A 24,213-nucleotide genomic window follows, 5' to 3' on the forward strand; every position below is an offset into this window, starting at 1 on the left:
AATGTTGGCATGTTTCATAACGAATCAATTCAATGAAAAATAATGACTGAGCAATTCCTGTGAGTTAGGCTTTACATCGGGTGCTAGGGATACAAAGGCAAATAAAGTGGCTCCTGCTTTTAAGGTATTGGAGGGGAGGCAGGCACTTATACCAGAAAGTGTGGTAAGTGCTGCAAAACTGGAGTTAACAAGGTGCAAGGGAGAAGCAGACAGGATGGTCAGCTACTGCTTCCTATGAGATGTGATGTTCCTGCTGAGGCTCAAAGGCTGACAGGGAATCTGCAGGTGAGCGGGAGAGAGGAGTAAAGACAGATGAGAAGGGTGTTCAGGCTAAAAGAACAGCATTTGCAACGATGATCCCAGGCAGTGTGCATTTCTTCTTGTTTTCAGGCTCCATGTCCCAAAGTAATTATTGTTTATGTGACTGTCTCCCTCTGATCTTTCTATGCCGTCCCTAGGAACATGAGATATCTGAAGTTTGAGATTGTCTTGCACTTGTTCTTGAATACCTGGGATTCTTCACATACTAGACAATAAATATTAAGTGAAAAAAATATGTGGTTTTCAATTCTTATGAAAAAGTAGTAGATTAGTAGAGGTGTTCATTTCAAGGGTCCTGATATATTTTTCTGTTGTTTAATGGAATTTCTTTAACACCTATGAAACTATATTTAAATTTCTGGTGTAATTTCTGAAAAGCTGATTCTAGTAATATAATAGATTGGAAGCTCCTTAAGGATGGGGGCAAGGGATGGCTCTTGTCATTGCTGTATTCCTTGGATCTAGTGGAATATCTGGCACATAGAATTTTAGTTAATAAATGTAATGAATGAATGAAGCTCTTGCTTATCTTCACGACCCCAACCCCTGCCCACCTGCAGTGTGACATACCAATATATGCTTTGTCATGTGGCAATTACTGCCTATCTCCCTATACACTGAGAACTTCTATAGTAAAATACAAAGTGGTTGGACTAATGTCAATACTTCTATGCATAAGCAGGAAAGCCTTCCCCCAAAAGTGTAGGTGCAAACCCCACATTTCTGTTTTCTGGACAAAGTAAATCCTTTCAGCTCAGCGGGCTTATATAGAAATAACACAACCTAATCAATCTCTGGTCCTTCTATTTCCAGATACCTTGGTTAAGTAGAAATTTGTTGGTGTCAAAACCAGTAATAAATTAGAACATTAAAGCACACTGTTATTTGGCAAATATGTTCATCATTTATTGTAAACAAAAGACAGGATAAAAGGATGGAATTGGCTAATATTGTGATTTTTTTTCCTAAACATGAAGGAGGGTGGAGAGGCCACTTTCTGAAAATCATGCAAAAATAAACATATTTTTTATAAACAGCCCTTCTTTTAGGCTTACTAGACAGAATGATGCCTTACATGAAAAGTCTCAGATCCCAAGATGCATAACTAATATGCTACCTTTTTGCCACCATACCCACAGTACATTAATTTCATTTAAAATGCACTGACCATACAGGATAAATTGATTTCACTTTATATGGGTTTGACAGCCATGTTTATTGTGCAGTGAAATGTAGTGTAGCTTCCAGCTGACAATATCCATCAACACAGGGCAATATGCTGACTGCTGGGCCAGATGAAGGCATACATTACTCTGGAAGTGAAATACTCATTCAGATACGACAGTGTCTTCTCCTGAGGATCACCATGGTAATTTATGATGCCCTCAGTGCCATTACTTTACAACTGACATGGATTCAGCAATTTATATACTGGCATGCATACACATAAAAGGAGACAGGTTTGTGGAGAATGTCAGATGCAAAAACATTTCAGTATTATTCTAAGTTAACTACTATGCCACAGGTGATTAACATTTGAGATCTGTTTTTGCTGTTGTAGCTCTTTTACCTCTAGCAAATCCAACTAGTCAGCTTCTATTTATTTCTTCATTTAAAGTATGTATTTCATTGTAAATGGGAATTTTTAATCTTCTATAGACTGATAGAAATCATGGTAAATTTTTAGATTCTGCTTGTACAGAGAGAGCCTCTATATCCTCTACTCCATACTATCGATTCTCCCAAACATATGCCCAATTTCTCTTCCTCTTATGCTATATCAGTCTTAGCATAGGTTTCTTTGTCTCTTTTCTTTACTAAATACTACCTCCCCTTGCCCAAGGAACAGAACTCAGGTCCCACATGCACCAACTGCTCTGCAATGACCTCTCCCCTTCCCCTCACAGCATATATTATCTACACAACACTGAATTCATAACACAGAGGATCTCAAGGACTTATAAGAAATGCTTCAGAAAATGGAGAAACTCAAGAACAGTGCATAGCATAAAAATGTGAAGGAAGAAGGGAAAATAGAAAATGCTTTAGATATGTGAACATCTCTTCTTGTCAACTCTTCTCTCTTCCTGAAGGAGTGAACTGAAAAACAAATGGGGGCATCCTAAGCTAAACTAGCAATGTTGTGGCAGACAAATAAAGATTTGAGAAGAGACTAACTCAGGGAGACTGAAGTGTGAAACTACTTTTGAATTGGACTTGATATCTGAGCAGAGATGAACCATGTCTTTTAATGATAGAAATTTGCAGTGCACAGATCCCTTTGCAAAATCTTAACCTGGACCAATTTTTCCCCGGTGTTTTCTCCTCTCCCTCCTCCTAATTTCACCTCCTTTCTTACTTATCTTTTTAATATGTGGTATTCTAAGGCTACCTTATGATTATAAAACTATGTTCATGATGTCACCCTTCTTCTTACTTAGGCAGCCAGGGAAAAACAGCAATAAACCTACTTTGCATATGAAAATTGGCCTCTTACTCTTGCCTTAGTAATTACCACTAACATCCTGAGGAAATGTCCTCTATCCTTTCCTGAACTTATACCTCAGTTTATTAATATTGCAGGAAATGCAATATTGTAAACCACAGATACCCCACAAAGACACGTTGAGGGTTTCTTTTATCTTTTTGCAGGGACTCTGCGATGTACAACTTCCATAGAATTTATGGAAGCATTCAAATGAGCACTATGCAGAAAGATGCTTTTCAACAAATATTTCTTTGACCAAATATATTGATAGAAAACATCTCTCAATATTACTTTCTTTTTCATTGAAAGATGACAACTCATCTATTATTTGAACTTAGAATTTAGGTTTGAGTGAAGCTCACATTCATAATTTTATAAAAGTATCAGTCACAAAAGAATATATATATGTGTGTGTGTGTGTGTGTGTGTGTGTGTGTGTGTGTGTGTGTACTGGGGATTAAACTCAGGGGCACTTGACTACTGAGCCACATCCCCAGCTCTGTGTTGTATTTTATTTAGAGACAGGGTCTTACTGAGTTTCTTAGTGCCTCATTTTGCTGAGGCTAGCTTTGAACTCATGATCCTTCTGCCTCAGCCTTCCTGAACTGCTGGGATTACAGGGGTGCATGCTACTGTGTGTAGCAAAAGAACATTTAGAAAGTATCCTAAATTCCCTAAAATTCATTTCATGAAAGAAATTGGTTAGGGAATTGTTGTTTCAGCACATGACTATATATGCTGAATAATTCAGAAATTTAAAGAATAGAAATTAAGTATTTTTTGAAACTCCTTTAAATAGATAAGGAAGATTCTATAGAATACTATCAACTGTTTTCAAAAAAAACTGTTTGCCATTAATCTGTATATCTAGAGCCCAACGTTCACTTTCTGTTATAATTCACTCTAAAATTCTAAATATCAGGTAAGATTTTATACTACTTTATTCATTTTTGAGATATCATTAAGTGTAAAAACAAAATATTTCATTGTTAAATAGACAACACTCTTCCAGCATCCAAAATTGTCCTAAGGAATGGCTTAACATTCTATAAGGAAGTTACCTTTTGTTTTAATGGTAGAGGAAACATTTGTGCATTCAAAGTAAGATTTCTCCTAGACAGCAATTGGAAGGAGCCTAGACCCACAGCTGTGTACCTGGGGACTACTCTTTCCTGCTGATCTAAGAGACTATCAGCAATAGCGGTCCCAAATGACAGTTACTGAAAGGCCAGGAGGTCAACAGCACCACCCTAAGATACCAAGGGGAAGTGTGGTCCCTGTAGGCCAGAGCCTCTACTCCACATGACTTCCCCTAGGAAGCTCATCTTGGTTAATTTATCCTTCATCTCTTCAGTCACAGTTTGTATAAATGCAAACTTTCAGTTAAGCAAAGAAAGATAGTTAACCTACAGGGAGAAAATAGAAATCACCAAGACAAAGACCTCCTTAGGAAATTGTGACTAGAATGATTTAGGGAAGAGAGAAAATTGAGTTTTTCCAGGTGGGTTGGAATGACGTCTAGTTTCACCATCATAGTCAATGGCAATGGTCCTGAACTAATCCTAGAGAGGCCCCTTCCTGGGTAAATTCCAAGGGCTATCTGAATGAATGAGTGAGTGTTTGGTGTGGGCTTGTGCATATATAAATTTTCCCTAAGGAAGAATTCTGGCTAATTCTATAATGTGTCTAGTAATAATTTATTTATGCATTAATTCAGCAAATACTTCTGACAAATTTCAGATGTATCCACCACTGCGATGGAGCATGCAAGCTAAATAACACATGTACTTTGTTTTTAAGAAAGTTGTTCTAGTGAGGAAAAGACATATAAATGAAAAATTATAAAACAGTCCTAACAAAGGAAATTTTAGAATACCATGAAAGCAGAGAAGAGATTGTTAGGGTAGACAGAGATGAATATTAGGGAGGCTTTGGAGATAAAGTGACACTTGAGCACTTGAAAGAAGAGCAAGTTTTCCTAGCAGGTAGGAGTTTGAAAGTATTCCAGGCTGGGAAATGAGTGTGAATAAAGGCACAGAGTTATAACAAAAGCACAATAGTTTGAAGGATAAAAAGAAGCTGGCTGTGGTTTGGGCTTATGGAAAAAAGAGGGAGTACTAACAGATGAAATTATAAAAGTAAATAGAGGCCAGATTGCTAAGCACCTTGAATTCCAACCTAAGAAGTCTTTAAGGTATTTAAGCAGGGGAGTAACATGAACAAATATATTCTGGAAGAGATCAAAATGGAAACCAAATGAGAAATTACCACTGAATAGTCTCAGTGATTACAAGTGAATTGATAATAAAGAATAGAGAAAAATAAGGTATCTAAATGCCTTCTAAAAGGCCTATGAAGACTTGTATTTTGTCAGAAAGAATGAATGTTATATATGAAAACTATTGGCATTAAAAATTCTGTTCTGGGGGCTGGGGCAATAACTCAGCGGTAGAGTGCTTGCCTAGCACATGTGAGGCCCTGGGTTCGATCCTCAGCACCACATACATGAATAAATAGAATAAAGGTATTAAAAAAATTCCTTTAAAAAATTCTGTTCTGGGATACAGTTCTGGTAATGGCATAATAGCTATTATCAGACCAAATCTCCAACAGATAATAATTAAAACTGCTGGGCAAAATATGAAAAGATGACCATATGAAGACATCTGAGAGCTACCAAAATTCAGCAGAAACTGGAGAGAATTCCATGCTAGAAAAGAGGGAATTTTACTAAATGGAATTCTGTTTTCATAGTTTTTACCATGAATATGCTCCCCCGTCTGCTCAGTGTTGAGCAGCAAGTGCCAACAGTGTCTATTTTGCTTAATGTGTTAAAGACAGAATTTGAGGTTTCCAAGTGACTGAACCCTGAACTTCACATGTGTAGGGAAGACTCGAGTGAGCTATGTGAAAAACAGGGCTCTATATCTGAAAACTCTGAGCAGCTATGTCAGCTGATGCCCACTGCAAGGGAAATAGAATTTGGTTTTGAATCCTATAAAGTTAGAGGGGATTTATAAACACCTTGTACTTTGCCTTGAAATCCCAGAGGAGCAATCCTTTAGAAATAAATTCTACATACCAAGACTAAAGATTCACCTAGGACTAAAAGCAAAATTGATATAAACTTTCATACAGTGTAAAACTAAGCCTCGATAAGTTTAATGCAATTGGCAGATAATTTAGTGGCCTCCTGCTACAAAAATGAACATTTTAAAATGAAGATAATGGAGTCCAGAGTCATATAATTTATAATCCACAACAGAAATATATATTACAAAAAATGATTGGTTGTCCAAACAACCAGGAAAATGTGACCCAGAGACCAAAAACAGAAACAAAGACCTAGATGAAAATTACCTGGATTTGGTGAGAAACATCAACTAACAAGTTCAAGACATGCAGAGAAATGCATGCATAATGCATGCATATCAAATACAAAGAAACCACACCAAGAATCCAGTTAAACTGCTGAAAACAAAAAACAAAGAGAAACTTCTAGAGAAAATGGACATTACATACAGGAGAACAATCATGCAAGTGATGAATAATTATTCATTAGAAACAACGCAGACTGGAAGAGTATGGAACATCTTTAGAGTATTGAAAGAAAAAGGCAATCTAGGATTTTTATCCAGTGACCATATGGTTCAAAGTCAGTAGAGTAGAGGGAAGGAAAAAGAGGCAGGAAGGAGGGGAGGTGACTGAATTGGAGAAAATTATATGCCTTGCTTGTATAATCATGTCAAAATGAACCCTAATATTATGTATAACTAAAAGGAACTAATAAAAAGTATTTTAAACGTGAGAGTGGAATATTATTCAGCCACAAAAAGAATGAAATGTCATTTTCAATAATAAGGATGGAACTGGTGGACATCATATTAAGTGACAGAAACCAGACATGTAAAATACTGCAAGTCTCTTTCATACGTAGAAACTAAGAAATGTCACCCTGAGAGTAGAAAAGTGATTTCTAGGGCTGGGAATGCTGCCAAGAGATGACCAGAGTGGAAGAAAGGTGGTTAATGATGATTCATGCACATTGTACATACGTATGGAAATATAACACTGACTCCCACTAACACATACAATTAATATATGTTAATAATATATATAAAGTAAAAAATTAAAGCACAGTTATTACAGAACACCTAGAAAATATCAAAGAACAAAGAATAAAATAAAAATTACTCCTAGTTGCACACACACACACACACAATGAATATAAAACACTCTCTCAGGTAAATAAAAGCTAAGAGAAAGAGTTAACCAAAAGAGGTATTCAAATAAATTATTCAAGATGAAGAGAAATAATGTCCAACAAAAACCAGATATACCACAAGGAAGAAAATCTTAAAGCTAAGTGACTTTTTCCTTCAATAGCTTTCATTAATAAATGACTAATTGTTTAGTGTTTTAAAACATACCAGACTATTTAATGCAAAACAAAACATTGTATTGGGGACTTTCAACCTATATCGAGCTATAATATGGGACAACAATAGCATATTAGCTTAAAGGACAAAGGTAGTAAGTGGCAGTAAATTGTTAATTTTATTTTATGTGAAGGGGTAAAAGTTTGACTGTGGGATACTCAAGGATGTGTAGTGAGTTCTTAGAAAAACCAATTTTAAAAGATACAGAGAGCTGTAGCTAAAAGTCAGTAGAATAATTCAAACAGAATCCTTCAAAAGAATTCAATTTACCCAAAGGAAGGCAGGAATGGAGAAAAAGAGATGAAAAACTGAGGGAACAAACAGAAACAAAATTGCAAATTATAAAAACCAAGTCCATTAAATTCAACAATCATATTACATAGAGATGAAGTTAAATAATTAAATTTAAAGTCAGAGATTTTCAGAATGGATAAAGAGCAAAAAAAAAAAAAATCAATGAAATAGAAAACAGACGCAATAAAGACAACTTAAAAAGCCAAGGGTTAGTAATTTGAAAAGATCAATAAGATTGACAAACCCATTCTAAGAATGATCAACAGACAAAGAAAAAAAAACAAAAAATATCAGTATCCAGACTGAAAGAGTGAATTTCACCATCAGTACTACTCACATTAAAAGGATAATAAGGCATATTATGAATTCTTAATTCCAATAAATTTGACAACTCAGATGAAATGGACAAATTTCTCAAAAGACAAACTAATGAAATTTACTCAATAAATAGAAAAATGAATCATCAGATAATAAAAAATTGAATTTATGACCAAGAACCTTCCCACCCAAAACTCCATTCCCGAATGGTGTCACTAGCAAATTTGAAGAAAGAGGCAAAAAGATGGTGTGAAAATGCAGAGAGTGGAGGCAGAAAGAACTAGCCATTCATTTTATGAGGGAGCGTACACTGATAGAGAGGGGAACATGAGTACAAAGGTTCTTCATAAAATATTAGCAAACAGAATCTAGAATATGTAATATGTACACCATGAACAAGCAGGAGTTATCTCAGGAACTAAGATGAGTTTAAAATTTGAAATCAGGGAATACAATTCATTAATACTAACAGAACAAATTGGAGGAAAAAAAACAGATCGCTGCCACAGATTTGGAAAATGGTTTTGACAGAACTCAATACACTTTCATGATAAATAATCTCTGAAAACTAGTAATAGAAGAGAACTTTCTCATTCCGTTAGAGGGTATTTAAGGAAAACCTACACTTAACAATATATTTAATAGGGAACTACTGAATGCCTTCCCTTAAGATTAAGAACAAGGGAAAATATTCACCCTTGCTAACCAACAATTTAAAAGGAAAAAGTATACAAATTGGAAAAGGGTCCATAATATTATCTGTTCATATGAACTTCTAAGGAATCTACAAAAAAATTACTAGAAAAAAAAATTTAATAGTGTTGTAATATAAAATAAAAACCCAAATCAATCATATTTCTATGCACTAACTACAATTAAATATTTTAAAATTTACATTCATTCATAACACCACCACAAAATAAAATATGCAGGAATACATTTAGCTTCCTCAAAAAGTGTTCAAGACACCTACACCAAAAACAATACATTTGTGAATTAAGGAAGATCCACATAAATGGAAGAATATGCCATGGTCATGAGTCAGAAGACTCCATATTGTTAAGGCATCATCTCTTACTGAATTTATAGATTCAATTCAATCCCAATAATAACCCCAAAAGTATATTTTTATAGACATTGACAAGTTGATTTTAAAATTTATATAAAACACAAAGCAGTGACAGCCAAAGCATTCTTGAAGAAACAGAATTCAAAATATCTTAATAAAGATCCAGGCTGTTAAAATGAGAAATGATAGCCTCTCCAACACACAGTTCTAGGACAACTGGATACATATATTGAAAAAAAGTAAACCTTGTTTTATCACATGCTACACAAAGCAATTAATTTGAAGCTGGACATAGTGGTGAGCACCTGTAATCTCAGCAATTTGGGAGACTGGGAGAGGAAGATCACCAAGTTCAAAGTTCACCTGGCAAGTTAGTGAGACCCTGTCTTAAAACAAAAAATAAACAGGGCTGGAGACTCAGTGCAGTGGTAGAGCATCTGGGTTCGTTAAATGCCAGTTCCACAAAAAAGTAGGGGTGGAGGAACAAATAATTTGAGGTAAACCATGACTTAAAACTAAAAGCAAAAGCTATAAACACTCCTTAAAAAATATAAAGGACAATATTTTAGAGTAACTCTGGAGCAAAAAGAGTCACAGATATGGCATACAAAACATTAAATGTATGAGAAAAAGTGATAAATTGAACTACATCAAAATTAAAACATTCATCAAAATCTTTGTTAAGAAAATGAAATGTCAAAAAACAGGAAAAACTGTTCACAATACACAGAAGAATTTTCACCTAGAACATATAAAGAACTTCTACAAAAAGCAACAAAAGAATAAAAATCTAATTTTAAATGAACAGAAGAGCTTGAACGAATACTTTATAGAAAAAAAAAAAAGAGCCAGTGGGTACATGGAAAGGTATTCCATATCATTAATCATCAGGAAAATGAAAATTAAAACCACAATGAGATTTCATTCCACATGCACTAGAATGGCTTAAACGCTAAATGTTTGGCAAGGACAGTGAGTAACTGGAAATTTGATATATCAGTGGTGGAATTGTAAAATGGAATAATCATTTTCTAACAGTTTCTTCTAAGTAAAATATGACAGCAATTTCTCTCCTAGGGTATTTACCCAAAACACAGGGAAATACAGAAATAGATTTATGGAATTAATCTATGCAGAAATAGACTTAAATAAGAATATCATTGTTTTATTAATAATAAAAAGAATTGAAAATAATTTGAAAACAGAAAAATGGTGGTTCATGTATTCAAAGGGACACTATTTAAAGTAAAACTGTTTTAATTATTAGTTAATAAAAAGCAAAATAAAATAAAACATAAAACCAATCAACCAACAAACATGCAAAATTGCTTTCTCTGAAAGGTTCTTTTCTCTGTAAATCTGAGAAGTATGTGGCATTTTCAGGCCATTGTGAACTAAAAAATGGATTCATTTACCAAAAAGAAGTATTAAGAAGAGGGGGGGAAAAGCTATAATTGATTGCTTATGGATTAAAAAAAAAGATATAACTATCAGGTTGCTTGACAGAATTGTTGACAATCATACTATTTTAGACTACTTCAGTCTATCAAAAGAATGTTGATTTTCTCCTGTGGGATTTGGAAAGAGTTACATGATATATGTTAGTCCCTTATTTGAGTTAATAGAGAAAATGATGATGACTACATTAGAAACAAAAATGTAGAATATGAAGAAATTTTAGAAGGGGATATAAGAAATTAGAAAAGAAGTAGAGTATTAAAATTACTTAAATTTGTTCACCATGTTTATCCCACCAAATCTATCTTAATATGATGGAGGTCTAATTCACTTTTCGGCAATGGCTGACAGCTGTCTGTCCTGACTGTGGAAGCCCTTTGCTAAATTCTCTTTCCTGATTACTGCCAGAATGTTAACTTACTTTCAGTATAAGAAGGCTGCCTGCAATGCAAATTAGAGTTGGGGGAGGTGGGAGGGAGAGAGAGAAAGTGAGAGAGAGAGAGAGAGAGAGGGAGGGAGGGAGAGAGATTGAGAGATTTGGTCATCCTACTGGTTTACTTCTCGGGCAAAGAACATTTCATGGCTGAGAAGGAGCCTTAATCATTAGGGAAGTGATATGTTCATCACATCTGAGAAAAAGGGATTGCCAGGATTGAAGAGTATGGTTTGCTCTTTTTATCTTATAAAACATCAGATAGACAGGTTAGTAAAGAGTGACCTATGATAGATAAAATGACCAATGTTTTAGAAAGGAACAAAAAAGGAATTACTGGTGATACTTTGACTAAAATGTGATTTCTTCAATTGTCCAATGTGGGGAAAGGTCATAGGTAAATTTTCATTATCCTGTTTTCATCCAAATGTTCTTTTAAGTCTTTATTTACTTCAACTGTTGAACATGTGTATAACAAGAAAGTCACTGGATAAACTATAAAGATAGATTGTGACATATACTATACACATAAAGAAAAAATTTCATTGGACACTTTGGTAATAGACATTTATTTCACTAATCAGAATACCAAAGAAATTCTTCAAAGAGCCATTCATGATACATTAGACCAGAGGTCAATTTCTGGGATAGGAACACCAGGTGTGCTAAATAGTTCATTCTATATAAGATAATATTTGCAAAGTGCTTTCACTAAATACATTATTTTGATCCCCTTTATCATCCTTTGAAGTGAGTAGGAAGGTATATATCATTTGACCCACTTTACAGGTAAGGAAACCAAGGCTCAGAGCCATTATGAAATCTCCCCCTAAAGTAATGAGTTCTTGGTATACTAATAAGGAGCAGAGCCAGATCTGGAATTTGGGTCTTTTCACTTTCATCCTAGTGCACTTCCTCTACCCCAAAGCTACAATAGTGATTTAGTGCTGTGAAAGGATTGAAATTCAGAGTCCACTATTTCTTGTCTGGAACATAACTTTCCCTCTTTAAGGATGCCACTTCCCTGCACAGCTAAGCACATTAGAGGAGCCCATTACCAGTTATGAAGTTCATGCCACTATCTAATTGGTCTCTGAAATACTGCCCCACCAAAGATGCAATAGCATGTAAAGAAAGCGGTAAGGACTGAAATTATAGCAGGGATTAAAATGATGCTAAATTAATGCATTCCTTGGTCACAGGATTATGAGCAAGTGTTATTGTGGATAAGGCTTCCATTTTTTTCTATTAGAAACTCCATTCTCTTTAAAAGATCAACAAGAAGAACCAAAAGGGAATTCCCTAAGGTCAGCTCTGAGGAAACATAAACCTCTAATTCAATAACTCTGCTACTACTCTGAAAAAGGCTTTATTATTGCAACATCCATATGGAGCCAATTGGACATTAATGACTAATCAATCCCTCCGCTTTCTATTCTACTTAAAGTGTCACAAACCATGTTTAGATTAGCCCATTTCCTGCTTAGGATTGCTCAAGATGTCTTTTGTTCTTTCAGGACCAGCCTGATGGAGGCAGCTTAAACAAACACACTAGCCGAGTGGCGCAGGAGTTATAAAGTGCCATATGTGAATGAACAAAGGGGCTATACTGAAGCCTTTTGTGGTATTTGTTAATGTTTTTCATCTGAGCTTAAAAAGGCTTAATGACTTTGTGGTGAGCTGATGCATGTGGCTCGTGGCTTTGCAAAATGAAGGAAATTCTAACCAGTGATATGCCAGTCTGTGTTTTCAAGAGTCTCCTGCTTTAAGTTTCAGTGCCTGTGTTTACTTTTTTTTTTCTTTTTAATTCTCAAGTTATATTTGCTTTACACAGATAGCTAAACAGAGTCCTTTATCTTGTTTCAACTATAGAATCCTAGGGCAGCTGGGACAACTTATGTGCTTCTTTATTTTAATGACCTGAAAGTAGCACAGAGCATCAACTATTCTACTTGTTATCTATCTGCACAGGAGGAGGGCTCACAAGCTGTTGAGCCCAGGCAAAAAGGCAGCATTTAAGCTTGAACCAGAGACCACTGGGGATGAAATAAGACAATAACAGGTTCTGCCTTTCTAAGATTTCAGGAGAACCAGGCTCAGGTTCAAGAAGATGCCCTTGGAGAATACAGAGGCTGGTGAAAAGCTGGTAGACTAAATAATTCATGTGGCTCTGCAGCTTCTGTCTTCATCCAACCCTAGCCCCTACCATTGACTCCACATGAAGAAGCACAAGCCAAGGTGAAGCAAATCTCAGAGCTAGTTAACAAAGATACCACTAAACCCATTCTCCATTTCTACACTTACTGATTACCTTAGCCTTCACTGTCTCTGTTGGAGTATCATAAAATCTAACCTGCTGACTGGTATTCTTCCAGTTTTGAATCCTTTAGCTTGCATTTAATTACCTCCTTCTAGTTTCAGCCACCACAAAGGCAATTCTGACCAAGAGACTCCTATATTTAAATTCTTCAATAGCTGCCTAAATGCCCATGTGATCTGGCCCCTAACTATTGTGCCTCCAGTAGCATCTCTGGTTGCTCTATTTCGTTTAACACTATACTACTTCTAGTTCTCTACACACTGTGTTTTGATGCTAAGAGTCCAAGTTTTTTCTTTTCCTGGAACTGTCCATCTTGAACCCTTTCGGGATTATCTATCTATTCTTATGTAAGCCACAGATGTTTTCCATGGTTGCTAGGTTAGACCAAGAATTCTAGGCTCCCACAGTTGCACCTTATGCTTACATCTACCTTAATTTTTACCAGTTTATCCAAGTTACCAGTTTTATGGGTCCACATTATTCATTAGACAGCTCACCTCAAAAGATTCATCCACAACTGCACCCCCAGGGTCCAGTACATAGGCTGGCATAAGGTAAATACTGAAATGCTTATTGGGACAGCAGAGAACAGCAGACATCTTCAACAGTGAGAATTTCAGAGACCCAGATGTCTGCATATTCCATTAGCTCCTGGGAATTTCTGAAATCAGATTTTATATGAAGTCTCACTTTATTTCTTATATTCTGTTAATGTCTTGCAAGGAGAGAGGAAAAATGTACCCATAGTTGTTTGAGACTCAGAGATCATTGGTTTTCATCTTACTTCCTTTACTGACTTGCCACCTTGCACAATTCTGAGAAACTAGTCTCCCCACTTCCAGAAAAACCTTGGTAGGATGGTAAGACAAGTCTGAGCTTTTTGGGAATAGTAAATCTGAAAACTATTCTAACGTTGCAGGGCATGTATAAATATATACAATTGATGCACATGCATTCAAGTAAGCATACAAAGAGAACTTCCTTGAATAGCAGAAAATGGGTAAAACACTCATAGAATTAGAGAACTTGAACATGAGAAGGAGGTTAAAGATCCCTGCCCACACTTCTCATTTCAGATGAAGAAAATATGAGGTTTAGGGAGATCAAACTCTTCCCAAGTCTCACATTAGTATGTGGCAAAATTACACTGGCAACTTATATTTAACTATCCCCAAGACTGCACACTTACCATCAACACAAATTTCTAAAATTGTCAGCCAAATTCTTTCAATGAAATCCAGATTTATCTTCAAAACTCCTAGCAATTAATTTAACCAGCTTCTCCTCTTTGTTTCATTTGTTCCAGGGAATCTGTCTTTTATTAGAGTGCGAGATGCAGTTTATAGGTCCAGTAAAAGCTAATTTTTAAGTTATGGAAATGGAAATAGTATTAGAAGGAGATGGCTCAGGATTTTGGGGCATTAAGTCCAATCATATAGGACACCAAAAGTTCTCCATCCTGTGAATTGGTGAAAATATTGAAGGTGCCTAATATTTGTGTGGTTTGAAAGATTTTTTTTTAAATTCCACAAATTTCTATTTCTAATTAAACTCTAATGTTTTTTAAATGAAACCCATAGAAAAGCTACTTCAACAAAGGGCAACCAGTTCAGGCAGCTCTACTTGGAGAAAAGCAGGAGGCAGTGTGGTTCAGTTGTTATGCACTCAGACACATCTGAGTTTGAATTATAGATTTGATCTTAGATAAGTAACCTTGGGTAAATTATTTCTCTAAACTATAGTTTCTTCTCCCTATGAAAGAGTGTTAATAATTTTTACTTTGCAATATCATCCTGAAGAATAAATGGGAACACATGTAAATTTCTAACATAGTGACTAGAACCCAGTATTCACACACCAACAGCAGTCCCCTTTAATGGTAGCAGTAGTAATGGAATGACAACAGAATAGGAGACTGCTTAGTACAGTACTAAGAGCATAGCAGGTGATTAGGTGATATTTGTCCCCTTCCTAGACTTTCCTCATATCTGGGTAATGTTTCTGACACTTCATGTTCTGTTTTAAAAACCCACAAGTTAGCTGTATGGTACAATTTATTCCTTAATAGAGCCTCTTTTCTGCCCCCAAAGCTAAAAATATGTTTCATGAGGGTCTTTATGAAAAAGACTAAAATGTAAAGAAAATGCATAAGGCCCAAACAAAAAAGACCATCTCACATCTCCCCAGTTCCTTATGCAGGACCAATAACCAGAATTGTGTACTTACAGAGCCAGAAGAAAGGAAGAGACCACTATCCTGTGAATTTACAGATCATCTTTTAAAAAATTTTTTTTTTTAGCTGTTGTTGGACACAATATCTTTATTTTATTTTTATGTGATGCTCAGGATCGAACCCAGGGCCCTGCACGTGCTAGGCAAGTACTCCACTGCTGAGCTACAACACCAGCCCTTACAAAGATCAGCTTTTAAAAAAAACTCACTGGAATGACAAAGGATTAAGATTATTGACTATGAAGCTCTAATAAATCGAGGGCAAGGAAGTTTCAGTACACTTTAAAGTTGTTTTCCTTTCCTCCCTACTAAGAGCTCTGCAACTGTGCAGGATTGGGTAGCTACTATTCTATTGTATTTTGTCCTGACTTTTCCTATTTTGTCCTGACTGACTTTTCATCAGAATAGTGAGCTGGTCCTAAAGCAACATGAAGTGATTTCTCTGCCATGAAAATTATAAACACACACACACACACACACACACACACACACACACACACGCACACATGTCAGCTTTAATTTGTATTTTTAGAAAAAAAAATATATATATGATGATTAAGCCCAGGGACACTTAACCACTGAGCTACATCCCCAGCCCTTTTTACTTTTTATTTTGAGACAGGGTCTTGCTAAGTTGCTTAGGGCCTTGCTAAGTTGCAGAGGCTGTCTTTGAATTTGCAATCCTCCTGCCTCAGCCTCCTCAGCTACTGGGATTACATGCATGCATCACTATATTCAGCTAGTATAAATTTTCAATGTTTTAATATATTGCTTATGAAATTATGCTCTCCAGAGCTGAGATTTGGGATATTTTTAAAATTTATATATGAAAGCAGAATGTATTTCAATTCTTATTACACATATACAATTTTTCATATTTCTGGTTGTATACAAAGTATATTCACACCAATTTGTGTCTTCATACATATACTTTGGATAATAATGATCACCGCATTCCACCATGATTTCTAACGCCATGCCCCCTCCCTTCCCTTCCAACCCTTCTGCCCTATCTAGAGTTCATCTATTCCTCCCATGCTCCCCCTCCCTAGCCCACTATGAATCAGCCTCCTTATATCAAAGAAAACATTCAGCATTTGGTTATTTGGGATTGGCTAAGTTCACTTAGCATTATCTTCTCTGCTAGATGCTCTTCAATAGATGAATGAATAAAAAATATGGCATATATACACAATGGAATATTACTCAGCAATAGAAGAGAATAAAATCATGGGCATTTGCAGGTAAATGGATGGAGTTAGAGATTTGGGATATTAAGATTTAGTTCAGAGTTAACGTTTTATGGCCTATTCCTAAATGTAACAGTTTGCAGTGTAATGCAAATGTCAATCTATCCTTATACAGTCTCTTTAATCTGATGCCATGACCTACCTCAGGGCACCATGTCTAAGGTGTAGGTACCCACAGAACAAAAAGAATTTTGGAAAAAAAAAAGTCACTCCCAAGTGAGAGCCCCAGATACTAGACTGATCTGTAAGGCATCAATCAGCCACAGCAGACAAAGTGGAAATTATTCTTATGTGTGTAATATATCCAGGAGTAAAGAAGTTACTTTTAATTTGATTTGAATGAAAATCCACCTAACACCTGCTCAGCTTTCTCAGGCTGTAACATGGAAAGACATCTAGCTGAGCATCCCCTCTGCAAAGAAGTTAAAAAGAGAGCAGAGGAATTTAGAGACGGAGCTCCAAGACCAACCTAACTGCTGCTTTTCCGTTATTATTAACCTCTGGAATCTAGGTCGATCTTTAATCATTAAAGGTTAATGTCTATTTGGTGGCAAAGTTTAAATTCCTCAGCCTGGCATTCAAGGCCCTATGCAACATGGAACCCAGCTATCTTTAGAACATGTTCGATTCAGCAAATATTTATTTAATGCAAGTCTGTATGAGGCTTTGCACTGGGCTTGGTGGAGAACACAAAGACGAGAAATGTGATACCTCTCTCCTGGAGCTTCCTGTGTGCTTCATTGTCTCTGTGTCTACCTGGATTTTTCCCTCAGCTGAATGCTCTTCCCCTTCTCTTGGCTTATCTAATTCTAGGCTTATTTCCAGTCATACTTCTATCAGTGCCTTCTAGAATTGCTGCTGTCCACAAAGCACTGCAGCTTCTTCTTTCTTTTCTATTTCTCTAATGATGTCCATGAACATGTTGCTTTGCTTCCTATGTATGCTAACATTATAATTCAAGCTATGTTACTAACTCTTGGACAATAAAACGTAGTCTATTTTTTTACAATCTTTTTTTCCCACTCCAATAAAAGTATTGTGTATATAAAAAATTAACATCAAATTATATCTGGTTGAACATGTGGGTAAAACTCAAGATTGTGAGGCCCTGAGTTTAGACAGATCCTGGTTGGAAAGGCTTGGTTCCAGGCACTGGAGATTTCATTCACAGAGAACCACCTCTAAAAGTTTAAAAATAGACAACAAATAATAGGTGAAAGCAGACTGGGATAGACAAGCAAAATAAAATGAGACAAGGAATCTAGAAGAAGAAAAAAGTCAAACATGAGAATATCTTGGTTAAAGAACAAAAGATAGGGAGTCAAACAGAAAATAAGGGAGGGCTGCATAGATATTGGCTATTTGGAACAAATTAGTTTTCAAAACTTAAAAAAAGGAAAGGGCCAAGTAGGCAAAAAAGTTGGTCTCAAATCCAATCTTGACCTGAAGCAGAGAGAATTTAGAGAGCATTCAGAATTGGCCTAATATTCTTCAAATCCCACCAGCCTCAAGTTAGGCTGAATTCTACAGCCTGCATGTGGAAAACCAAGTGGCTCTTGCTGCCAGGAGAGGATTCTGGGAAAGAGACCTAGGCAAAGTTCACATTCTAAGTGTCAGTCCAAACATGGTAGACAGACTTCTATCAACCAGGGTTTATTCTAATGTGCTGATTTATGTGAAACAGACATACATACTGCTGAGGAAGCAAAGACTAATTTTGTAGTCCCACTGGGAACATATGCTAGCTGTTCTTAAGAGTCTAATTTCCATGGTAGATGGTATTAATCTTTGTCACTCAGTGGCTGTAGGGTTGAGAATCACTTTTGTGTGATTCAGTAATGGCACAGGCAGGCATTTCTCCCTCAGGGCATAGATACTTCATTAGAAAAGTAGATAATTTTTGGATTACACTACGGTCATTGACACCTCGTTAGAAAACGCAACCCAATGAGAAACCAGCTACTGGGCAGGGCTGGGTTCCTTACTAAAAGGAGGCTGGGTCTTTGATTGGACTTTCACACTGAAATAACTATGAGAGCAGGTTGAGTTCCCTTTATGGAGTATTAGGGGATGGAGTTATTCAAGAATCTTGACATTTCACTCTCTTGCCCCATCAGGACTATCCATCACTTGGAGAGTTCAATGGAAATTGTTTTCTACCAACATTAAAAGTTATTTGGGAGCTTTTAAGACACAGCAAATATATTTCTTTAAGAGAAGTTTATTTGCTTGTTTAAGAGCGCTGCACTTTATATATAGTGCTGATATAAACTGGTGCACAGGATCCTCTAAAACTGTTTATATCCACAGTAAAATACATTTTTGTGATACTCATACAACAGAGTTAGTCCAGAGCCAAGGGCTTCGTGAACTCTGCTTATCTCCTATCCACCTAGTCTGTGTGGCTGTTACTCATTTTCACCATGTCTTGGGCTTCCCTTACTACCCATTCTAGCCTCAATCTCAACCTGCTGGTTCTGCAGAGACTCCTTTGCCTATTTGCTTCTGTGAGATGCCTAGAAATGCAATTTTAGACAGCCATGGAAGGTTGGATCCATATCCTTTTCACACAGCTCTGGCTAATGCTCCCTGTGATTTACTGGGGACTTTTCTTTTACTATGTATACTTCCTCAACTTTTATTCCTGATACATGCCCTAGTAGTTGTATATCTTCTTGGTCAAAGCGTGTCCTCTCTGGTATATTTCTACAATAACTGCATTTTTTAGAAGACTACATGAGGTCCCTAATTGATACTTGCTAAATTCTAGTTGCCTTCAAGGTCAATGAGTTCAATTATATGAATTAGAGTTAAAAAAATATATCAACTAGGAAACATCTATATCAATTTCCTCACCCATACATGAGAAAATTGAGGAAAAGGAAATGCCTTGCCTAGGATGGAACAACTAGAATTCAAGTCTTCTAGTTCTTGAGAAAATATCTGAAGGAGCAAAGGGATAGATGTTACAAGGAAATAAGAGATAAGTTTGACCATAAATTTGACCAACAAAGACCTAAGAGAATTAGAAAAAGCATCTGTAGAAGAAATAGGGTTCCTGTCATTAGACTACTGGAGACATTTGAACAGAAGTGAAGTGACCACTTGTCAGGGATATGAGAAGGGATTTCTTAACTAGAATTGCAGATTTCATGACCTCTCTTCTTTATTCCAAATTGGAGAATCTAAGTGTTGCAATGTGAAGCACTATATTCTGGTGGGCTTGACTTAATGACCTTTACATTCCAAAGTACAAGCAGTTATAGAGTTTAAATCCCACCCAGATTAGGCTGCAGTTTGCCTCTGCTGCCTTGAATGAGTCATGAGTCATGGAATCAATCTTCCTTTTCCATCAGGAGTAAAAATCCAGGGAGGGGAAGAGAAATGAGAAAAGCTTCAAAGATTTTTTCTAAGAGTACGGATCAAAGGAGAAGCAGGATATTCAAGAAAGGACATGTGTATTACGAGTGGTGCATTTTGAAGGAAAAAGAGAAAACACTGCAGTCTCTGCTCTTTGTCCATAAACAGAAAGCTTAAGCTGACAATAATAAAACTACCCTGATATGGAACTTAGAAGCAATCAGAGATTCCCATAAGAAGGGGGGAGGGGGAGAAGTGTAAGAAGTTTTCAGAAGGGTAATGCCCTCTTGGCTGGGATCTAATTTGCAAATTCAATGAAAATCTGTAAAAGACTTCTAAATAAACTTGAGAGCAACAGTCATAAACAGGAGCATCCATGTTGCACATATCCATTTCCATTCAAATCAATGTAAGATTTTAATATGTGGAGGACGGTATGTTGTATCCAATTCTAATTCAGGGTCCAAAGTCATCCAGAGATACAGAGCTCATCCCTAAATAATAGGCTTATATTTCACTACTCCTCACATCAAAATGAGGTACAGCCTTCCTCAGGCTGGGACACAATAAGTGAATATGAAAATTTAAGAAGATTTTAGAAGAATGTTTCCTTACCCAAACCATACTACAAAACCATATGAAACCCTAGGTTTAAGAGAGAAACACCTAGTAGAAGAGCTATAGGGAGAGAAAAGATATTCTTTTAAATATATTCTTTTAAAAAGCTAAGTCACAACTACTGTTGCTGGGGAAGGAAAGGAAAGGAGGAGTGGAGAAGCTTCCATCTCTGAAAGATAATTGGGAAATACTACTGGAGAGGTGTTCTGATTAATAAACAGTAAAGCTCCAAGAACATGAAAACTCAAATCACCAAGTAGCACAAATATGTTCTCTAAGGTATTGCTCTCTTATTTCTTTGAAAGAAACAAATGGAACCTATTGTGGATAGATCATCTTTTCATATAAGAACTACACCCAGTGTTTTTTGAAGACTCTAATAACAATCAAGGATTTGGAAGAGAACTTAGAGATAATCAAATCCAACATGACTCTTAAAGAGATAAAGAACTTAAGTCCTGAGGCATTAGTCATTTGTTTTCAGTCATTTAGCAAAGAAACTTTAATCCAAATCTCCCCCAAACCAGGCCAGAACCCTTTCTACTACACTGTGCAACCTTGAAATTGGGAGGGTTCAGGATAAGAATTGCAGTCTTGCCCAAGCAGAACAAGGAAAGGGGAAATGCCACACAGAAAGTCAACAAAAAGTTCAACAGCTGTTCATCATTCTTAATACACAGTGACAGACTCAACTAATCAAGTCCTGTCCTCTTTACATGTCCTATGTGGAAGCAAACAGATTGTGTATACTCAATACATATTAAGCCTTCAACCACTTCAAAGTATAACAAGACCTTAAACATGTTTCCTAAGTCTCCAGCACCAATGAGTTTGAGGCTTTATAAATATCATGGTGAACAAGAAATGCTGTCTTGTCACATTCAAGCCAAATAACAGCTGGACTTTAAAAATAAAATTTTGAAGGCATTTGCCTTTTATATTTTTAATTTCTGTTTTCCTTGCTTATGGTTTTGTCATTCGATTTTGATGAGTGGTTAATACACAGGCACAGCTGCCTCTTTTGGTGACCTTTTCTTCACTGACTCTATGCCCAGGGCTATGAAGAAGGTCTACAAATTGCTTACTAAGTGATATTGTCATTTTCATGACTGGAAATGTCTTCCTGGGAAGCCAGATCAAACAGGGCCTCATTTTCTGGACTGACTTAATTTAGTCACTTCAGAAGCTAGACAGGAGGGTGGTGGAGGAATGGAGCGAGGGCATAACCCCTTATGCTATTCCAAAGCTGGAGGGAGTTTGATTACACAAGGATGAAGGAAGGGGACCTCCTGAGCTAGAGGCACAGAACTCACCTGCCACCTCAGCTTCCCTAAGGATCTCTTACTCTTGAGTTCTCTGTAGAGTGCAATGAAGTCCTGCTCTTCTTGGTAATTTCTCTCAATGATAATAATGTTATATGTATGTACATATTTCCCTTTTAATTTTCTGTTTTCCCTCACTAGTCCATGAGATCCAAGAGGTCAGGGACATATCTATTTTGCTTCCCATGGTATACCCAGGATCAACTTCAGGGACCTACACACTATAGGCACTCAGAAATGTTGGTTGGTTGCTTTGCGGGACCACAGACTTGTGAAGGAGCAAGATATATTTTTCGTTATTCTGATTCTTCAGTTCCTTATAAGTTTTCTGACTATGGGAAAGAGGAAGGAGCAAAGTAGATAAAGTATTATGTGTACCTGTTATCTACTCTGAATTTAGTATGAACTGCAACTCCAGCAGGCTTTGCAATCAGCTCTCACTTGAACAGATGCCAGGAAACAGCCTGAAGTCAGCAAAAGGCTGCTCCCCCTCCCAGCAGTCCTCACAAAGGCACCGCACTTCTGTCCATATTAGAGCAGGTAACTTGACTCCATTCATGAACTCATAGTCCCCCAAAAGCACACGAGGTCTCAATGGCAACTCTGGGCAAGCTTCTGAAGGGAGGTTTTCACACGCTTCTTAAGCTCCTGGGCCACTACAGCCCTTCTACTGTTACACCTCAGCAGGCCCTGCTGCTGTGTGTGACGGAGTAACATTAGAGCTGCCTACAGCATGACCTGCTATATTTAGGGAGAGGAAATGGGCCATACTGAGGAAGGTCACAAGGAGTTTGTTCAGAAAAACGAAGCACTGGCATATTTATCAGTACACATAGTACACATAATGGCAGGCTGAAATTTGAGCCTGGCATCAGATCTCAGCTCTATCCTTACTAGCTATATGACTACACCAAGTTACTTAATTACTCTCAGCCTCAATGTTCTCATCTATAAAATGGAAAAAATAATAATGCCTTTTTTTGTGGAGTGTACAAAAATTAAATGAGAAAGTGTGTATTTAAAAACATTCTCTGGCATGTGAGTGCTTGATAAATGTTTGCTTAAAAAAAGTAATTAGAAAAATCGGTTTGGATCTAGACAATCTGGGTGTTGAATGGAATTTCCACTGATATTTTTACAAAATATGTTTCTCTACAGTTCAGTTTTAATTTTTTTTCTCTTACAATGGTTAATAACTTCATGATTATTAATTTGCCAAGCCCAAAATATCAACTTGATTATCAACATTACAGAAAGGCAACTGACTATATTTTTAGCCAGTATACAATTAATTAGGAAACCAATTGAAAAAGGGTGAATGGTAGATTAAGTTCATTAAAGCAAGGGTAAGGTAGTGGAACTCTATAACTCCTAGTCTGTAGCTAGACTAAGTACTCCAAGGTGATAAAAATATTTATTTCATATATATGCTCAAATATTTAAAGGCTCCACAGTATGATCTTCCAACAAGATTAAAATGAGACAGGCCTGAAACACTTCTTTGAATACTTTCAGGCCAGCTACCATGTCTCTGATGCAGTCAGTTGGTTAACTATGCAAGTCCCATCATTTGGATTCCATGACTCCCTACACAGAGGAAGCTCAACCCTCACCTTTAAAACACCTGCACATCTGAAGGACCATGAAAACATCATGTGCTCTTGAAGCATACTCTTCAAGGAGAACAAGTATAGCTCTAGTTTTGAGTCCTTACCCCAATTCCTACTCATCTTCCTCTTCCTCTTTCTCTCCCTTCCTTTCTTTTCCTTTCTTTTTGTTCCCCAACACCCTCCCCGCAGCACACACACTCCAATCAGAATTTATTTTAACACCTTGCCCTCAGGACTACCATCAAACATTAGCCTCCTCTACTGGTATGAAAAACCTGCCTTCTGGAAACTCTCTGAAGTGCTTCCTAATGTCTCTTAGTGCTTGTGCCAGGGATTTCTAAACTGCCTGGGAAGGCCCGGTTCAGATGCTGCTGTGAAATGTCTTCATGTATTTTCAAGGGATTAGGGTCCTGGAAGAAATCTTGCCAGTAAAAGGGATACTAGTAAGATTCTTCCCCTCAAGCTAAAAAAGGATTTTAGCAGGGACCCAAGATGGGTGAAGTATCGTGTTACTCTGAAGAGAACAAATTAATCTTCCTTGACTGGTGGGACAGATTCTGCCAAAGAAACAGCTAACGGGAAAACCAGTCCCAACTCTGTGATGACACAGTAAATAACCAGGCAACATTACTACCGAAGTGCTGACCTAACCTATAAATTGTACCCGGCCTCCAGGGAGCA

The 24,213-nt window shown here is 36.7% G+C and overlaps 1 protein-coding gene across 21 annotated transcripts in view; it reads right to left on the reverse strand.

Annotated features, from left to right (window-relative positions):
• Positions 1–24,213, reverse strand: part of Sox6 (SRY-box transcription factor 6) — a 578,220-nt gene that overhangs the window by 17,312 nt on the left and 536,695 nt on the right. The gene's annotated exons all lie outside the window — the stretch shown is intronic.

The sequence above is a fragment of the Callospermophilus lateralis genome, chromosome 2, assembly GCF_048772815.1.
Source record: "Callospermophilus lateralis isolate mCalLat2 chromosome 2, mCalLat2.hap1, whole genome shotgun sequence".
Lineage (NCBI taxonomy): Eukaryota > Metazoa > Chordata > Mammalia > Rodentia > Sciuridae > Callospermophilus > Callospermophilus lateralis.